The sequence below is a fragment of the Misgurnus anguillicaudatus genome, chromosome 2, assembly GCF_027580225.2.
Source record: "Misgurnus anguillicaudatus chromosome 2, ASM2758022v2, whole genome shotgun sequence".
Lineage (NCBI taxonomy): Eukaryota > Metazoa > Chordata > Actinopteri > Cypriniformes > Cobitidae > Misgurnus > Misgurnus anguillicaudatus.
The window spans coordinates 29,589,492-29,601,924 of record NC_073338.2 but is presented as its reverse complement, the minus strand read 5'-3'; positions in this window follow the sequence as shown (position 1 = coordinate 29,601,924).

Genomic DNA, 12,433 nt, shown 5'->3' with positions numbered 1-12,433 from the left:
AGTAAAGAAAATCGTTAGCCTTTATCAGACATGAATAAGGCTAAAAACAAAATCCTCGTTCAGATTGATCAGCCGGTCATGCAACTTATTAGTGGTTGTGTAATTGTATCAGGCTAGGATGCAATGTTGTAAATCAGTTCATTTAAATTAAAGAGATCTTTTATCTGCAGGTTTTTGGTTTCATCCAGAAATGCCAGTCAGCAGCACTGTTGGTTTAATATGGGGTTCATGAAAGTTCTGGTTTTAGAGTATCTGATATTATTGTCTTTGAACTGCCTAAGCATTTATATGTTTTTTTTGTTTAAGGAAAAATATGATATATTATGAAATGATGTGTTAAGCCCTATTCGGACTGTAATTGTTTATCGTGGGGTATTTTCATAATTTACAAGGGGTAGTTTGTGATTTTATTGCCTCTGAATCCAGAATGTCAGTGTTTTTCTCTGACCACCCGCGTAATCCCCGGCCAGAATTACCTACAATATTTTGATGAACACCAAGGTCGTGTGAATTCACATCTTTGAGTTTATAAAAGGGGATCGATGCAAAAGTCATTTTGCACTAAAGCACTGTATGGTCATGGGCTTTGTGTTTATTCTGCATCAGTGAAGTGGCTTTCTTTGTGTGCATTAACATTGACACCTTTATCACTGAAATGATGAAAAATATATGGGAACAAAGTTTCATCATGGCTCCATAGCGAGAATAATTTATTTAAAATCGTTTAAAATGTCAATTAGCAGCAAGTGCTAAATGCAATTTTCAAATGCATTCAATTACATGTATTCCATATACATTTAATCAAGTATCCGGGTCACGCGAATGATCATGTAATTGATCACACGTGCAGCGCAGTCCCAGCTGTTTCGAATTATAAACTCACACATCCACCGCAAATGTATCTTCATCCGAATGCTTGAGTTTTATTGTGGAGGAGGCATGCAAATAACTTTTACAGACATCCTCATGACAAACAATTACCGTCCGAATAGGGCCTTATAGTATAAAAATACCACTTTTCATATCCCTGTTTAAAATTTAGCATTGAATGAGGACACCATATGCTCAAAACCCCACATATATACTTCAATTCCAACATCATACAAGCTTGTTCTGACTTAAGGTGGTTTTATCAGTAACACCATAAACAAGCTGCGTCCATGGTCTATACGTAACTTCCGGTAAACTCCGCTAAGAATAAATACAACAAAGTACTTTAGTTTATTTATATAACAAGCAAAAAAACAACAACACATAGGTTACCTACCAAAACATTTGTTATTTTCAGTGAGGTATTTGTTCAAGAGTTCAGTTTAGCAAATAGTCAGACCATTAAAAAACTGAAACCGGAAGTAAAGGTCGGACCAGACGAGTATCGCATCACCGCATATGCGTCCGATAAAACGGTCTAACAGAGTTTGCAACATGATCTCACAAAGTTCCGTGTTATAGTCATGGAATATTTTGCTCATTTATCCGTGTCATTGTCACGGATCTCCGCATTTTTTCGTATCCGTACAACAGACTTTCTTTTCCGTGTCAGATGGACTTATTGGTTACTCAATTGTTTTTCCTATTTTTAAACCATTTTTGCATGGGTTTGGGGTAAGATTTGGAGTTTGGGTTAGGATGTGACTTTAACTATTGGTTTATACAATTTTTTTCCAGATTTTTAAACAATTGTCACCTGACATTAGGGTTAAAGTTGGGTTTGGGATGTCATTTTATGTTACAGAAAATCGTTCTAACCCCAAACCCACGCGAAAATGGTGAACTTCTCTTTGTCTTGGGTTGTTTGATTAACATTAATGACACAGACTTAGGTAGGTTAATTGAGGTTACTGTTACCTGGTTACCTGTTTTTTGACTCTTATCTATACATAAACTTAAGACACATGTTTTTATTAGAAAAAGAACACTGTGGATATAATTTTGTTTGTATATGCCCTGTCAAGAACAGAAAGATTTTATGTTTGCTTGCTTTTAAATCACGTCTCTCAGTGTGTCAACTTTTGAGTGCCCAGAATCAGATACTAAATAGATTTTTCATGGACTTTCTGCCTTTTTATTAAAAATATTTTGGTCAGTATATAGGTGCAATACACTCTAAAAATGTCTGGGTTATTTTTGATGAATAATGGGCAAATATTGGACAGAACACACCACCGGGCCAAAGTTGGCCCAATGCTGGGTTGTTTTAACCCAACTGCTAGGTAATTATACCCCACTGTTGCATAACAACAGCCCAGCATTGGGTTATTTTTAACCCAGCATTGGGTCAATTTTAACCCAGCATGTGTTCTGTACAATATTTACCCATTATGGGTCAAAAATAACCCAGCCATTTTTAAAGTGTATCATGTCCAGCAAACACATTGTCTACGTGTTGTCTTCTGTGTTTTGTACAATGGGCTTGATTTTACTGCCCACAAATCCATGCAAATGCTTATACTATCGAGTTATATTGCTCCTATACTTCTAATACTTTTTCAGATACCACCACATAAAATATTGTTTCAGATCCCTCAGTTTGTGTGTGTGTGTGTCAGGGTGAGGGTGAAAGGCTGCACACAGAGCCATTGCATGTGCTCATTATGATCCTGGCCAGAGTGTCTCTGCTCCTTCTGCTTTGCTCAACCCTAGAACACAGTGACCTCATTCCTCAGCCTGCCCAACCTCCCTGCTAATGACTGCAACTCAGCAGAGAGTGGACCATTGCCTTGCACTCATCACTATCATGTCATCGGCTTTTAATGAGTCATTTCTGCTCGGTTAGGAGAAATGACACCATTCCTTACTGACACCTCTCCGGGGGTCCATGTGAGAACATAACTAACAGGGATAAACAGCTGTCAACTGAAACTTCTTTCATTTTAACAACACTTAAGGACTCTGAGGTCCAATTTTGACTTGAGTTTATAATTATTAGTGTGCCACAACACTATCATTTTGAAACTTTACTGGATGCTAAAAGCCTGCAAGAAAGTTCTTGTTTGAATATGTACAGTCATTTAAATATAATACAGAATAGTAGCCTATATAGTATAGTAATGCCACTATACACACATGTTTTGGAGTGGCACATCATTTATAGACTTTTTAATTATCTTCTATAGGCAGGTGGATTGTAAAACTTTGGCTGAGCCATTGACCATGAAGTCAGTTTGTGCTATTCGTGAAACTATGAGGCCTATCTCTGGAAGATTGGCTGCCATCAATGGCAATTATCCCATCCCTCACTGCGTATGATTGCCTCTGTGAGAACCTGAGACTGCCGTGGATTCTGGGGTGAAAAAGATTAAATCAGTTGCCATCTGTCAGTATATTTGTAATAAATGGATTTCATTTGAACTGTTCATAGTGGGGGCACATCAAGCCATTATAAGGTAAGTTTGATTGGATGCAAGATATTTTTAAAGTTCATATTTAGCACGTTTTTTTTTTATTTAGATATAACCAACGGGGACAAAGTCACATTATATCACATTTGGCAAATAGCCCCTACAAATGTGTTATTTAGTTGCTTAGCTTCTTTCAAGGCAAATAGCTTACACAAACAAACAGAAACATCATTAACAAAATCGTTGGATCTTGTATGATATGCAGGGTTCCCACAGATCCTTGAAAGTTTGTGAATCTATGGGAAAAAATTCAAGTCCCTGGGAAGTTTTTGAAAATACATAGATACAGGTCATTGAAAGTGCTTGAATCTATTTCATGCAAGAAAAAAATCCACATTATTCCCTGTGTAGTGTAGGATGATAATATAAAATTTCTAGCTTTTTTATTACACATGCTAAACTGTTGGCTTTAAATGCTTATATCTTCTGCGAATGTTGATTCAACCAAAATGCTTTTTTGCATAGTTGTGTTTGACACATGAAAACGTCTCGGGTTACGTATGTAACAGTTGTTCCCTGAGAAGGGAACGAGACGCTGCGTCTCCCTTTGCATACTTCCTGCGCCCCTGTAACGCCGTCTTTGGCAATATTTCATATAGCGATATACTTCCTGGCTCCTGCGTCACCGTCTTTGTCGTTAAGCCTCACCATTAGTTGAATTTGATATATGCATTCAGACACATTTACCCCTGGAGGCGTCCCCAAAGTGTCACCGCAGTGATGCAGCGCGAGTTCCCTCGAAAGGAAACTGTAACAATGTATCTTTAAAGGTAACACGATGTAACTTTACTCTCAGTTGAAATGTGTCCCCACATTTAGTCCTTGAATTTGAGGGTATTGGACCTGGAAAGTCCTTGAAAGGTCCTTGAAGTTGAAGTTAACTAAGGTGTGGGAACCCTGAATATGGAAGTATTAACAGAGCACCAAAAGAAAGTATTTTATCCAGCTGGATGCTATTACACCTGTGGTTCGTCTGGGTTTTGTTGTCAGCATCAGCTGGTGAAATAAACCTCCATATGAACATCGGCACTCCATTTAAAAATTGATTTACATCATAATGTGACCACAAAGGAGCAGAGTGAACGCCATTACGAAACATTTATAGATCTCTGTATACTAGATCCAGTCAGTAGTCCTGAACTATACTTATTTTATCTACAGTCATTTATTTTTGTCTACAGTATGCATTATTCTATAATAAAAAATGAATGAACCCAAAATACAAACAAAGATGGCATAGAGCAACATTCCTGCTGTTCCAGGCAAGAATAAATGTTATCCTCCTAAAGTACATTGATGTTTTATGAAGAAATATGAACATTAAAAAGTTTTATGAGGATATATAAACCCCCCTACACGGCATCAAGTACTAAAGACTTTCTCAAATGGCTCCTGTGCTTCTGCAAACAGAAACACACAGTTACATCCTTGTACCGGTTTATAGAAACACACCGAGTGTATTTTCAATGTGCTAATCAGTAGGCCACCATATGGATTTTTATTACAGGAACTTTAATTAACATTTAGCTCATCTGTGGCTTCATTAGTTCCCAGATGTCTCACTGCATCTACGCAGACCCTGCGGTGCTCGTGTGGCTGTTTGCAGGTGTTGCGAGTCTGGGTTCTCTCCCATGCCTGCGGGCTGCGGCACTGTGAAAGCTGTGGTAAAAACCAACCTGCAGGAGACAAGCTCTCACTGTACAGCATGTTTTTCCACTCAGACTTACAGTCTCTCTATGCTCTTACAAATGAAAGTGTAATTTAAATGTTATTTAGGGAACCAACAATGGTTCTTCTGTGCGAAGCATCCTATTTAGCACCTTTATTTTTTTGTACTCGGATCATGCATGTATATAAGACTTCTTCACCAAAGTCTTCTGCTAGACCAGTGATTCCTAACCAGGGGTACTTTGCTTTGGTAAAGTCACATGAAATGTTTGTTTTGCAACAACTGTTTCAATAGGAAGTCCAATGTCAATAATATTTTTGGTACACTGTAAAAACATTGAGTTAGTTTAAACCCATGGTTGGGTCAAATATGTACTTGGGTGATTCTCACGAAAACTTGGTTTTAAAAATGTCAAGCATGAAAATGTAAAAATTGCTTAAATTTACTTTTTTTCCCACCAGACATTGAAAAACAAAGTCTGGAGTAAATGGGAACATTAATTTAAAAACTTTTACTTATCATTTAACACTTTTTGTAACAGAATTAAAAAAATTAGTCCTAAAAAATCTCATTACCGCAACAGTCAGAAAACATCAACACTGACATATTTTCAAAATGACATTACAAACCTGAAAGAACATAATTTGGAGATTCTGCACATGCATTTAAAATCAAAGTATTATGCTTCTATTAATTAAATTAACATTTAATAAGCATCTGTTGCGGTAATGATAATCAAAATGTCGTGTAAGCATTCTGACAAGACAATATTTCAAATTAACTCTAAAAAATGAACTTACCTGGTAGCCATCTTGAAGTAACTGGTCCATGTGCTTGGTCACTCAAAATCAAACTTTATTAAAATTCTGTATGTGTGCTTAAACTGTTCTCAAAAAGTGTTGCGGAGGATGAGAACATCAGGCATGGACATCATTTTCCAAATTTTTCTTCATTATTATTATACATGAATATTCAGTAAATATTTTTTCTGTCATCTAAAATAGTCTAGCAAAACATCCATTTATTTTTTTTCTTAATATTTTTGTGTTAATTTGATTAAATTACAACATAACGCATGTTCAAACACAGCCGGTAATGAGAATTTCAGCAGAAAATGAGATAAAATTTACAATTATAAATTCTTATGTTGAAATCACACATTGTGCAAGGTAGAACACAGTATTGTGTTAATTCTGATGCTTTTTAATGTTACTATATTACACATTTTAAAGCTAAAATCATTAGTGCCGTGGTGTTTCAATGGTTTCGTGAGAATCACCCACTTATCTGCCCTCTAAAAAGTGCTGGGTTGTTTCAACCAATAGTTGAGTAAAAACAACCCAGCAATTGGGTTACAACAACCGAGCATTGGGTCATTTTTAACCCAGCAGTGTGCTCTGTCCAGTATTGACTATAAACAATCATACAAACGTAAATACTGTATTTCACCCAACCATGGGTTGCTACAACCCAGTATTTTGGGAAACATTTGTTCCTTTTGGACCCAAAAATGGGTTTAAAACGCACTTATTTCCAATGGCGGCTCGTGACTTCTCATCCCAGAGGCGCAAATTCAAAATAAGTGTTTGGAGTGTCATGTGTGTTGCTTGTGTTTTCAAAATATGTGTTTGTTGCGTCATGTGAACCATGTGCATCACGTGTTTTGTAAATAAGTGCCTGCTGCACACGCATCAAAACTGTTTATGATAAAAGAGACGCTCACGTTCACAAAATACACGCAAGACACTCCCTTAACAGTAAACTCTTACGCATTAGATTTTGTGAGTATCTGGCAAACGCGAGCGTATCTTTTATCATAAACCCTTTAGATGCGTCTGCAGCAGGCACTTATTTTGACAAGACACGTGATGCACATGGGATCGCTCGGCGCGCAGAGCACACGTTTTGAGATTACGAACCACACACATGACGGGCTACATACATGTTGTGACAAACTTCGCATTGAGCGCCCTCGCAAAAAAGAAGTCACCGGCCGCCTATTTCATTGCTAAAAACTTTATTTTGTGTATTTGGTAAAGTACAATGTGTTTGCGTGGTTTATGGTTAAAAAACGCATTATTTTCCACATATTGTACATTTTTGTAGCTCCAGATATACTGCTTTCCTCAAACGCATTCATTTTGTACATGTCATTTTGAAATCTTTGTGTCCCTGATCGACCAGCTAATCTGTATGTTGTGATTGGCCTGAATACCTCTGATGTCAGCCAGAAATGTGACACCCCTTGCCATGTTTGAAAGATTCGATCACAATGCAATGCTGACAAAAGTTGATTTACAGGCTATGAGTCCAAGCGGAAGAAATTATGATAATGTCGGTCTTGTGTACGTCAACAGGCACAGGAAGTAAACTGTTGCCTACAATCCGTGTGTTTGTTTTAGTCCAAGAAAAGATATTTACGTTGGAAACGTTAACTCGCGCCATCGTTAATGTATGTCCTTTGCATATCGTGCGTGGGTTTGCCCCTTTCTGACCCAACCAATGGGTCGAAAACAGCCCAGCATTTTTACAGTGTAATGCTAAAATTTATTTTTTATAATATAAATTTAAGCAACTTATTTGTGGTTTGGTTTTTAAGAGCTTAACTAAAAAAAATTGAGAAACGCCATGCATAATAACCTTCCAGCAGAACCAAGAGGAAATATCGATCTTCAGTAGCTTTCTCTCTCATGAACATTAAACACAAAAATGAATGCACACACACACACACACACACACACACACACACACACACAAGCTAAAGTTTCGCTCTGGGGGAATATATTCTCCATGGAAATGCACAAGTCTAAAATAACCTTCCTTCCCAGATATGTTCCCCTCTCTAAGCAGTCTGTCAGCTTCTTTGTTTCGCGTTTTGCCCCACAGACTCCCATGGTAGGTGCTCTCGCACGTAATCACACCGTGGAAACATCAGATCCACAGTGCCGGCCCTCTTGGAAGGGGAATTGAGTTCAGCGCTTTGCCAACTCAAGTGGAAGATGGAACGTCATATGCTATCAATGGGCGAATTATGACAAAAGAGCCTCCGGCCACGTTAGAGACGGCAGAGCTTCCCATCAGCGCGGTCTCTGTGGTGTTTGCTCTATAAGTGTCAGGAAGGTCACAGATGTGGCGGAGACTGGATGCTTCTGAGAGCTTCCTCAAGCAAACACAATTTAGCATGGTGTCGGGGGCACTGGCACAAAGCTGGCTGGATTAAGGGGCTGTCACACTCTGTCTCCCACAACAGGATAACAAGCATCTACCCCCCAATGCCACCCCCCGTCCCTCAGGGGTGTACCGGTGACCTGGCTTTTTTTGTGTGGGGGCCACAAGGGTATGTGTGCACAAGCATGCATGCAAATACAGCAAATCTTTATATATATATATATATATATATATATAATTCATTACTCGTGCACTCCGAGTAAGCGTAACATTTGTATCTATTATTCCCTATAGCGTACTGTGTGTCTGAATCATTATATTGTGCACAGCTTTATGGTTTTAATGAATGTATTTGTTTGAGACGTGAGCTGGTAGTTTACTTAATCTAATGCTGTTTTTAACAATAAGTGTGATAAGTAAGCCTACAGCAGTTTAGAAACAAACAAAAAAAAAGATTTTTTTGTTTTAAGCATTTGTTCCAACATAACATTAATTCAAAGTCTTTCAGTGGATGACAGCTTGTAAATGCCTCTTTTTTAAACAAGCACAGACGGGAAGTCATTAAATCGAGTCCACGTCCATTAGGCATCATATGCCGGTGAGCACAGTTCACGTGTGTGGTAAAGCTGCCTGCCTCTCTACACTTGCCCCGTGTGACACCTTGTCAGGTTACAATGTGCTTAAAATGAATCTTTGTGGCAGAATGAAGAAACCAGGCTTCTGTTTGTGAAGAACCATTCTCCAGAGACTTAGGCAGAGGTGAAGAGGTTAATGAGATTTATTTGTACGACATTTTTTTAGCCGAATGTCTCCATGGAAACTGCCTCCGTGTCACGCACCTATGGAGATAAAGACGTGTTTACATGTTGTAAATTATGAGACAAGACACGCCTCACCTAACTTTAAAAAAAAACATGCAAGAAAGTGTTTGTCAAAAACAGGCTGTTAAATTCATCATTTTGTCATTTGAACAGAGGCCACAAGACACAACTAAGACAATCTGGACTAAAAATATCATGAACACGCAAGTGAGCCTTAAAGGAATATTCCATTTTCTTAAAAGAAAAATCCAGATAATTTACTCACCACCATGTCATCCAAAATGTTGATGTCTTTCTTTGTTCAGTCGAGAAGAAATTATGTTTTTTGAGGAAAACATTGCAGGATTTTTCTCATTTTAATGGACTTTAATAGACCCCAACAATTAACACTTAACTCAACATGTAACAGTTTTTTTCAACGGAGTTTCAAAGGACTATAAACAATCCCAAACGAGGCATAAGGGTCTTATCTAGCAAAACGATTGTCATTTTTGACAAGAAAAATAACAAATATACACTTTTAAAGCACAACTTCTCGTCGAGATCCGGTCCAGTGCGACCTAACGTAAATGCATACACTCTAAAAACAAACGGTGCTATATAGCACCAAAAGTGGTTCTTTGCTCGTAATCATAGAAGAACCGTTTTTAGTGCCATATAGCACCGGTGAAGCACCGGTGAAGCACCATATAGTGCTATGTAGAACCAAATGTGGTGCTATAGTGGTGCCATATGGCACCTATATGGTTCTACACAGGTGCCTCACCGGTGCCACACGGCACCAAAAACGGCTCCTCCATGGTCACGATTCAAATCAACAGCCTTGGTGCTATATAGCACCGTTTGTTTTTTTAGAGTGTAGTGACGTAGGGAGGTCACGTGTTACATATATAAAACGCACATTTGCGGACCATTGTAAACAATAAACTGACACAAAGACATTAGTATCAGTTGACATACAACAACGTAGGAACGGTCCTCTTTCTCCACACTTGTAAACACTGGGGCGGGGTTTCTCGTTCGTCTTCTGTGACCTCTTGACATCATGACGTATTGCGTGGGGTCACGCTGGCGCATCACGACCGGATCTCGACGAGAAGTTGTGGTTTAAAAGTGTATATTTGTTATTTTTCTTGTCAAAAATCGTTTTGCTAGATAAGACCCTTATGCCTCGTTTGGGATTGTTTATAGTCCTTTGAAACTCTGTTGAAAAAAACTGTTACGTGTTGAGTTAAGTGTTAATTGTTGGTGTCTATTAAAGTCCATTAAAATGAAAAAAATCCTGCAATGTTTTCCTCAAAAAACATAATTTCTTCTCGACTGAACAAAGAAAGACATCAACATTTTGGATGACATGGTGGTGAGTAAATTATCTGGATTTTTCTTTTAAGAAAATTGAATATTCCTTTAAGGATATTAAATTGTGGGACACAGCAGTCATATAAATTAATGTAAGTTGGGATAAATTGGCGTGGTTTTCTCAGATAAAATGAATCTAATATGTTCAAGTTTGTTACTACAGCCATATAATATAGTTAGAAAGAGATTTTTGGTTGGATATCTAAAACCCCCTGCTCGTTTAAAAATCTTTTGTTTATTGTATAAGAAACTCACTAACATTGTTTGTATCCCAGCTCAGATTCTTCCAGAAACTTACTGTGAACTTTTAAAAATGTAAAACATTGCGAAGAGAAAATGGCACTAAAAGCTTTCAAATCAAATGCACAGCCCTGTTGAACTTCTCATCCCCGGAAGAATGAATTGATTTCTGGAAAGGCAGCAGCAGTCATTACAATATAATCATTACAGCTCGAAAATCACTCGCATTTGTATAAGAGGACGGCAAACCCCTCTCCAGCCGTTCTCCTAATTTAGGCTATGTGCAGAAAATGCTTACCGTTTAAATCAACAGTGCTCATTTCACTCGCTGTATGACCACGAATGTTGTTACGGTGGATTTTTGTTTTGTATCTGACAACATACCAAACAAAAGAAAAAGCGACCATATTTCCTCAGCTGCTGTGTGCTGTATGTAAACCTTCATCCATCAAGAAAAGTAGCATAGTGGACATAGACTATTATAGAAGAGCGAAGGAGGTCGTGTGCATGGCAGGCCAACAGAGGAAATCTGAACACTACTGTCCTGTCTGCAAGATGAGGTGGCGGCCCGCTGAAGGAAGCAGGGCGGAAATGTGAAGTGCCCTGACATTTCAAGAGACACGTCTGAAATCACAAGTCGTCACTCCCAAAGGCCACTCAGCTAAACAAGACTGTGAGTGTAATATCTGTGTATTCACCTGGTAATCGCACTTGCTTTTCTCAACTGATACCATGTCAGAAAAAAGGTGTCTGAGCTAACCATAAACAACAGTAGGTGGTTTTCTGGTCTTGGATTTTTGGGGCCAACAAAGAAAGAAAGACAGAGAGAGAACAAAGGGGCTGCATCCTCTAATTGGAATAAAGGATTGATTAATTTAAGCAGAACTGTGAGAACTGATTCGGTATGGGGCGTGGAAGAATGACAGCACTGAATCTAACTTAATCTTTAAAGTGAACTATTAAGCTTTTATTGAACATACTAATGAGATCTTTAATTAACATCTATAAGTAATTTCCTGACTTGATATAATTTGAATCGCAAGTTGAAACGAACTGTGCATCGCTTACATGCAGAGTACTAAGTCCTTGTCAAGTTTCTAAAAAGTAAAAAAGCAAGTTATAACTGATCCAACAAATTATCAATATTTTTCACATCAGAGCTGATCATATACAGCTGGATTGTTTTTACAAAGCCGAAGCACAAATAAGATGTATTAAGTACCTTAGAAATTACCAGAAAAAGACGGTTTCAGCAGTAACAACATAAACAAGCAGCGTCCGTGGTCAACACGTAACTTCCGGCAAACTCCGCTAAGAATAAATACAACAAAGTACTTTAAACATAGTTTATTCATATAACAAGACAAAAAAACACTTAGATTACCTTGGAAACTAAAGCATTCGTTATTTTCGACGAGGTATTTGTTCACGAGTTCAGTTTAGCAAATAGTCAGACCATTAAAAACGCGTGCGATTTTTTTCGCTCGTGCGTCCGATGAAACGATCTATAGATCCAAATGGAAAATAAAGAAATAAAGGCTATGAGCAAAAAGGGTCAAGGTCACGGTCCAAAATTTGTACACCTAATATTAAAGTGCACCTATTTCATTCCTAAAAAACAACGTTATTTTGTGTATTTGGTACATACTGATCTCACGTAAAGTTGTGTTATATTCACGCAAAATTTGATAAATTTATTCGTGTCCATGGCACGAAATTCAGCTTTTTCACGTGCCTTGAGCACAAATGTCTTTTTCGTGACACTCGCACAAATT